Source organism: Leopardus geoffroyi, chromosome C1 (genome assembly GCF_018350155.1).
Source record: "Leopardus geoffroyi isolate Oge1 chromosome C1, O.geoffroyi_Oge1_pat1.0, whole genome shotgun sequence".
NCBI lineage: Eukaryota > Metazoa > Chordata > Mammalia > Carnivora > Felidae > Leopardus > Leopardus geoffroyi.
This window is the reverse complement of record NC_059328.1, coordinates 215140027-215148970: the sequence shown is the minus strand read 5'-3', so window position 1 is coordinate 215148970 and position 8944 is coordinate 215140027.

The window sequence follows — 8944 nt, the reverse complement described above, 5'->3', positions numbered from 1 at the left end:
AGCAGCGGCAGAGAACTTCCTCATTGCGGAGACCGACCGGGGGAGGCCGCGCTCCACCTTCCCACCCCGCCCACCCGCTGGCCGCCCCTCCCGCTGCCCCCCCAAGGCCTCCCCGGGGCGGCAGCTGGGTCGTCGTCGGGGTCAGGAGGCTCACGGCCGGCTTCCGGAGAAGCGCGGCCTGGCAGGTGGACGGGCCAGGTCAGTGGCCACTGGAGGCCTGTCTGGATGCTCACGTGGGATGGCCACGCCCTGGCCGGATCCCTCGCCTTCGGCTTTACCCTACTCCAGGGGCTACTCAGCTGGGACCACCGCCTGCCCCCCAGGGCCAGGCGAGATTGAGGGAGAGGGGCGCAGTGGAGCCCCCTCCCAATGTGAGAGACTCAGGAAACCACCACACAGCCTTGGGTGCTGGAAGGACCTTGAGGGACACCACCCTAGGGCTCCAAGGGCCCAGGTGACAGCTCTGTGACACGTTTGCACTCGTCCCCAAGCGCCGGTGGGTGTGAAGGAACCCTGTTCTCCATGGCGGTCCAGCTTAGCCACACACGAAGGGGGTGGAGGGCTTGGGGACGTTGACCCTGCACAGAGAGAATGAGGGCTGGGTTTTCCCCTCTGGGTCTTTCCAGGATGCTCGGAAATGACACTTCCCCACAGGCTGACCACCTGGCCAAGGATGAAGAACATGGCTTCCGGTGCCCTTTATCCCAGGAGAGTCGGGGTTGCCAGTGGAGTGCCTCCAGGCTGCCGTGGTCGCACTTGCCGGTGGCTCAAAGGAGAGCTGCCCCCATGGGGCCACCATCCCGGACCAGCAGATCCTGAGGGCTCCAAAGCAGACGTCCACTCGTGGGGTGCACTCCGTTCTTGGGTCAGGCCCAGCAGGGTCAAAGGGCGCTGCTGACCCATCGCACAAGGCGGTGGTGCCCCCCCATCCCACACCCAGGCCTCGCCCCACCCCCCAAGACATGACAAGAGACCCCCTCCAGAAGCCCGAGCTCAGTGAGCCTCCGTCTGAGCCCCCCAGCTCTACATCGGAGCTTCAGGAGCTGATCAGACGTCTTTCTCTCAGCTGAGGTTTCCTCTTTTCTATCTTGAGGAAATAACCCCTAACGGAGCTCGCCTGTGCTGATGAGCCCTTAGCACCTCCACCTGCATGGACCTCCACATGGCAGGTGATTTCGAACAAGCATGTCCTGATTCTGAGGCCAGAGTGTGGCCTCTGGGCTCCAGGTGACGTTCCTTCTGGAAACTCCAGCTCAGTGAACTCCCCAGTCCTCACTCCCACCTCCCTAAGCCACTCTGAGCTTCCTCTCCCCTGACCTCTGACCCTGCCCGGCTCCTCCCACTGGACTAACAACTCAACTCCCAAACTCTCAGGACATAGGAAGCAAGGGTCCTCTGGGCAGGCCCTGAGCTAGGCGTGGGGACAAGAGCTGGCCTCCACACTCCAGCCTTCTGGAAGCCAGCTCTACGCTCCCATCACCACCATTTAGCACCCTTCTTGCCTCCCTGCTGACCCTCCAACAACCTCCTCCTTGGTCTCAGCCTCAAGGCCCCTTGGTCTCTTTAGGGCCCATCAGAAGGATCCATCTGCCATCCTGACCCCTTAGTCCCTTGACCAGACCCTCCACCACGTCCAAGACTCTTGCACTTATCACTGCCTTCCTGCCACTTTGTCCAGCTTCCCACACTCCCTCTCTCAGGCCTCTGTCCCTGCCGAGTCCTGCCTTTCAGCAGAGTCGGGGGGCCAGTGGGACCACCTTTGCCCTTTACCCCTGCGATTTCCCTTGGACACACAGGACACATACATGACACACGCATTTCCCTAATTTTTCAGGCCCATCCCATTTCTACTTCCATCCAACCCAGCTGCCTGGGCCATCTGACATGGTCAGCTTCCTGGTCCCCCTGCCCTTCTGCTGCCCTGTTCGGAAAACCACAACACTTAGACCAGGGCTGCCCTTTCAGCGGGTGGGTGGGGCCTGGGTGAATACTTTTTGCGGGGCCCCTGTCTATATAAACAACGTACTAAAAATTTGTATTATAAAATTCATGCACCCACGTGAGGTACAGTGACTTATCATTGAGGATTTAGTATAATGGATAGAGAGGAGGTAATTATCTATATGTTCAGTGTCCAGTGAAGAGTCTTTTGTGACGTCCAGGCTCTTGCTTCCTGTTCAGATCCTGTTTTTTAGTGTCTTGGGTTCACGGAAGCCCTTTGCTGTACCTCAGGGCTCCCCACGGCCCACCAGCCTGGGCAGACAGTCACCCACTGATTCCTACTGGAGGGCAAAGGAATGAAGGAGTGAAGGAAGTGTTGACTCACTGAGTCACCAAAAACAAAGGGAGCCGTGATAGTCAATTTTCTGCAACTTGGCTGGGCCATTATTCTAGATGTCTCTGTGAAGATACTTTTAGATGAGATTAGTATTTATTTTATTTAAAAATGTTTTAGATTCGATTTTTTAAGTAGCCTCTGCACCTAACGTGGGGCTCAAACCCACAACCCCAAGATCAAGAGTTGCATGCTCTGCCAACTGAGCCAGCCAGGCGCCCCAAGGTTAGTATTTAAATCCGTAAACTCTGAGGAAAGCAGATTACTCTCCATATGTTGGGTGGGCCTCATGCAATCAGTTGGAGGCCTTTATAGAAAAAGACCGAGGCTCCCATAAGAAGAGGGAATTCTGTCAGCAGATTGCCTTCAGCTTGAATTGCAGTCTCCCCACCCCCCCCACCCCACCCCCCCCAGCCTGCCAGCCCACCCTGCAGATTCTGGACTTGTCAGTTTCTGTAATCACATGAGACAATTCCTTAAAAATAAAGCTCTCTCATATATATGTACACACACACACACACACATCCTGTTGGTGGTGTTTCTCTGGAAAACCCTGACCAATACAGAAGGAACTGTTTGAAAGCTGCCCGCGGGCTGGTGTCATCAGGAGTGAACTTCTCTCACCCCCCCGCCCCAGACCTGAGAAAAAGGCATCTTGGGCTGAAGAAGGAGATGGGGTGGCCATTCCCAGAAAACCGGGATAGGACCAGGAGGCCTGAGCCTCCTGTGATCAAGCAACGTTGCTCCCAGTGCCAGGGGGCCCAGGGCAAGTGGGTCAGCGCCCCCATCAGGAAAGAGTGACACCCTCTTCTGCCCTGAGAATATACCCTGCCCCCATCGGCCCCTCCCAAATCAAAGGTCAAGGACGCTTATTATCCAGATGGGGAAGGGCTCACTCTCCACTAGAGTGAAAGACGACGACCCAGCAGAGATCTCCTGAGGGCCGAGACACCTCCAAACATAGCAAGGATCATCCCCCCGACCCTCTGCAGGGAAGGAAGGGTGCCTCCTTCTTGGGCCCTCTCTCTCCCAGCTTCACCTCTGTGGGTTCTCGAGCGCTATCAGGGTGCCTGGCTCCACCTGCCTGCCTTCTCACAGACTCCCGGCTCCGCGTCCGCTATGGCATCTTCAGGTGGCTTTTCCAGATCCTCCCCCCAGGCCCCTGCAGACATAAATTCGGCTCACCAGTCCTCTGAGTGCTGGGCGGGGCTTCTCCCGGAGGCCGGAGCACCCCGAAGGGTGGGAAGGCAGGGTCTCCGTTCACGGCGCGCCCATACTATTTTCCCTCCCGTCTCTAGTAATTCTATTTCAGGGCTGGAAATCAGACCCCGAGGCACACACGTAGGAGCAAGGCCGGGTCTGAGCCCCAGCTCTGCCCCAAGATCCCTCCGCTACAGAGTGTCTGTGAAGTCACAAAAAGGTCTGGTGCGAGGCAGGTGCTCTCCGATGAGACGGCTCCATAGGGGGCCCTCCTGACCGGTGGCTGGACGACAGAGTCCTGGGGGGCCCCAGCCAGCCTCCAGTGCCATTGACGCTGGCCACTGATTTAACAACCCTGGTATGAAAGAGAGGATTCTATAAAAGTGCTCTTTACCTACAACTAAAAATAACCGAAAATAGGTCAGATTCTGAGCCTTGCGACCCCCTACCACCAGGGGGAGCCTCCAACTCTTGCCTCCATCCATGAGTTCCTGTGTGGGGGGAGCTGTTCCTTTCCAAGAGTCCCGCCTCTGCCGTTCCCATAGTAACGACGCCGTAGGGATGGAGGCTATTTCCCAAGGGGTCCAGGGGCGGAGTTCATCATTGTGCTCAAGGATTTCCCTCGAATACCAAAGGCCTGGCAGCGAGCAGCTCTCCCCTTGCCAGAAGATCAAATAGGCCTGAACTGCAATCAGGAGAGTAGGGCTCGATTTGGGGGAAGAATTGGGTAAGAGAGAAAAATCACATCCACAAAAATAACTTGTGTCTTTTGCCAAGATTGTTAAGGACACGGGGACATATTCAAAATACAATGGTAAGTTAAAAAAAAAAAAAAAAGGAAAAAAAAATCAGGAAACCGAGTTGAGGATACAGCATGAATCCAGCTGTGGAAAAACTTTACCCTGGGAAATCACCGAATCTGAAGAGTGCTGAGTTAAGTGCCATATCCACGAGCGATTTTTTTTCCTCCTTCTAGTTTCCCAGATTTCCTTTAGGACCACATGCGACTTTTATGTAAATAGAAATTAAATAAATACAAAGACAACTAGGGTTCCAGAAGTTTTGCGTGAAATCTTTCTGGACAACTTGGCTTTGGGCTGGTTGCATCCCAGGTACATGTCCCTCTGGAATCATAAGGAAGAGAGAGGAACCAAGGCCTCATCTTTTTTTTTTTTTTTTCTTTTAACCCTGTCATACAGCTTACTTTTTTCACTTCACAATATTTCTGAACATTTCATGGAGCTTTTTTGTATCTACCATAGTCTTTGAAAAGCTAGCATACTAGGGCCACCGGGGTGGCTGTAGGTTGAGCATCCGACTTTGGCTCAGGTCAGGATCTCGAGGTTCATGAGTTCAAGCCCCACACTGGGCTCGCTGCTGTCAGCGAAGAGCCTGCTTCGGATCCTCTGTCCCTCGCTCTCTGCCCCTCCCCCACTTGTGCTCTCCCAGAAATAAATTTTTAAAAAAACTTAAAAAAAAAAAAAAAAAGCTAGCATACTATTATATGCCATAGCATCATGCATTGTACCAGTCTCCTACTGGTGGCCCCTGAGAGTGTTTCCAATATTTGTTATTACAAATCCCAGTCAGTGTGTCTGCTGGATATACATCCTCAGAAGGGCGACGGGGTCCAAAGGCAGTGCACGTTTTTCTTTGGGGTTAATTATGCCATATTGTCTTCTATTTTTAAATTTTTTTTTCACGTTTTTACCTATTTTGACATCTGCACGTCACCTCCAGCCTCTGTCCCAGCCCTGAGCGCTTCCCCATCTTCCCTTGCCTGGGTCTGTCACTGCATTTCCCAAATGCATTTTCTGCCAACAGCCATCAGCTTTCCGTGGCGACTACACATCAGCTCCTTCCCGACTTCGTGTTCGGTCGGTCTTCCTCTTTGCCTCCACAGCCAGCAGAGCTCTTCACCAATGCCCAAACCAAAAGCAAAACCATGCTGTTGGTTCTAACTTCATTCCCATCAGCATCTTCTGCCCGCTGTTGTCTTGTGAACTTCCTCCTGCGCGGAGGCCCCTGGCTGGGAAGCCCTGGGATTTCTTGACCGCATCCCTGCTCCCCGAGGGGGTCCCCAAGCTGTGTGAACGTCGTCTCTGAAATGCCCCTCTGAGGACCCTCTTCCTGGCTTGCAGATGGCTGCCTTCTCGCTTCCTCCTCACGTGGCCTGTACGAGACGGGGGAGGGTGGGAGACTTTCTCTCTCTTCCTCATTTTTTTTTAAAATTTTTTAATGTTTATTTATTTTTGAGAGAGAGAGAGAGAGAGAGAGAGCAGGGGAGGGGCAGAGAGAGAGGGAGACACAGAATCTGAAGCAGGCTCCAGGCTCTGAGCTGTCAGCACAGAGCCCGATGCGGGCTCCTAACTCACCAACCGTGAGATCACGACCTGAGCCCAAGTCAGAGGCTTAACCGACTGAGCCACACAGGCGCCCCACTCTTGCTCTTCTTATAAGGCTACCAAACCTCTAGGATTTGGACCCCATCTTGATGAACTCATGTAACCTTACTTACCTCCTAAGAACCCTATCTCCAAATACAGTCACACTAGGGGTTAGGGCTTCAACATGTGAATTCAGAAGGGACACGATTTGGTCCATAGCAGTACCTACTAAATATTTGCTGCATTATAACAAAAGCTAATATCTATCTATCAGCTACTATGTGTGAGACACTGTGCTAAGCTCTTGGCATATGAATTGCTTCATTCATTCCTCGTGATACCCCATAGGGGGTCTCATTATAATCTCCGTTTAACTGGCAGAGAGATGGAGAACCAGAGACATTAAGTAAATAATTCATCTGCAAGTTAGTGGCAGATCGGAGATTCTAGCTCTTGTCTGCTTGACCTCATAACCAGTATGCACATTGCACACTTTGGGTTGGATGAGACTGAAATTCTGTGTGGACTCTGGAATCCTTAGGTCAGAGCCTTTGCTCCGTTCACCTAAAGGCTTCCCTGCATCGTCTGTGGAAGCCCCATGGGCCCCCATTGTTGGGAGTAGCACAGGTGAAGGAGTAACTGGGTTCCAGGCAAGGGTGCTGGTCTCCTGCTCATAAGAGTTTCAGAATTAGAACAGGTTCCTTGAGGAGAACAGAAGTTTGGTTCACACTCAACCCTCCAGGTTTCTTTTTGTTTTTGTTTTTGTTTATTTATTTATTTTGAGAGAGAGAAAGTGCATGCATGCAAATTGCGGAGGAGGAGGAGGAGGAGGAGAGAGAAAGAGAATCCTAAGCAGGCTCTGTGCTGTGCAGAGCCCAACACAGGGCTCCATTTCACGAACCGTGCGATCATGACCTGAGCTGAAATGAAGACGCTTAACCATCCGGTGCCCAGGTGCCCCAGATTTCTTCCCGTGAACTCAAGTATGGTGTGATGACCACCTGGTAGGGGGGACTGGGGCCTCAGCCGCTTGTTGAACCTGTCGACCTGCAAATCCCTTCCCGTCTGGAGGTCCCTGTTCTCCTTGTAGTAGTGGCCAAGCTGATCTCCCAAATCTGCAATTCCAAGCCCTGGGCTACAATCCAGACTGCAAACAACCTCCAGGGTCATCTTCCTAAAGCCTTGCTTTGGTCTAGCCACTTCCAACTGAAAATCCTCTGATGGCTCCTGGCTGTCTGTAGAACAAAGCCCCTGCAATTGCAAATCCTGCATTTGCAAAAACTCTAAGCGGGCTCACCAGATTAACCTGTGTCCCTTTGTCCCTTCGTCCCTTCTTCTTTCCCGCCCCACCTTTGGGGACTTGGTAGGAGCCCTCCTGACTCCATGTCTGGAGGGGCATCTACTCCCACGCCTGTCCATTGTCGCGGTGGCTACTGGAATGTGTACAACCGAATCTTGACCTCCAGACCTTGCTCTACCCCTCAGACCACCACCTCCCTCCCTTGTGTCTTCCACAAACCTCAGTCCTTACCCTTCCCCCCTTCCCTTGGCCTCTCCCCACCCTCAACTCCTCTCCCCGCCCCCTCCTCCCACCACCCCTCCCTGAAAGCCTCCAGTCAGGTTCTTCCCTCGGATGGGGTGCTGACCTTCCCCAGAAAAACCCCTTACCAGGCAGCTTAGCCTGGACAAATGCCCAGCTCCCAACCTGCATGGCGGCCAGGCTCTTGCAGACATGCCCTCTGCCTTCCCCACTGGCCGCCATCCCAGAGCCAGCGTTTTCCCCGTTGGCCTACCTCACCTCCCCATGCTCCTCAGAGCGGCTCACCCAGAAGCCAGAAGCCGTCAAAAAAGAAACCCCTCACTTTTCTGCCCAGGCAGCTGGGCCTCCCAGGACACCTTCAAATGCATCTTCACCTGCCTCTATCCTCACCATTCTGGGCTCCCGTGTCACCTTGCTGGGACACCAGCTCCTGAAGGCACCCTGCCCCCCCCCCGCCCCGATTTTCTCTCTCTCTCCTCCCCGTCGTCCCACAAGGAAGCTTAAAATTGTTCTATCTTAAATCAACAACAACCCTCCCTGCCAAGGGTTCCCAGCCTTGGCTGTGCGTTTGAAAGGCTCCACACCAGCCCAATTAAAAAGAAATCTCTCAGGAGGGTCTGGACACCCCCGGCGAGTCCAGTGGGCAGCCGAGACTGAGAGCCAAGTCCCCACCTGCTTCCTTCGTGCCTGGGTATTGCCCTATTCTGTGCCTTCACTGGTGATCCTTTTGAATAAACTGTCCTTGCTGTCACAGCGTCTTGTATTCCCACTGAAAACCTCTTGTCAAAATTCTAATCGCTCCCCTCTCCCAACATTCTCGCTGTGGCGTGCCGCCTTTCTGGAACCCTGACTGCTGCCCCTCTGCCTTGCTGTTCCTCCCTCCGAGCCTGTCTCATCCCCATCCCCTGATATACGGGTGCTTCCCCCACTTTTGTTCCTGGCCTTCTCTTTTGTCTGTCTGCTGCTCTCCCAGGGCCCTTTCCCCACAAGGGCTTCCAAATCTGCCTTTCCAGACCTGACCTCATTCCTAAGCCTCGTCCACACTTCCCACTGCCCAGGTGGTTTTCTTACGGGCACTATAGCCCTCCTTCCCCTGAGTTTCCCAGTTTTATGCTGAAAACCTGTTCTTCCACGCGGTCACCCAACTACCCAGTCTCCCAAGCCAGAATCCAAGTCTTCATCCCCCCTCCTTTCACCACCTACATCTGATGAATCACCCAGCTGTAGAACCCTCCGGAATATCCACTCCCTTCGATGCAGCCTCTCTGGTCCTGGCTTCGTTCACCCTGACATCATTTGCCCCCTGGACTTTTCCAGAGGACTGTCACTAGCCTGTCCTCCTTCAGGATCCCCCGACCCCAAACACACACACACACACACGCACACACACACACAATCTCTCACTCTGTCCTCCAAATTTCTACCAAGCTCTTTCTGAACTGCACCTCTGAGTCTGCGTCTCTTCCAGATCAGATCTCCCGA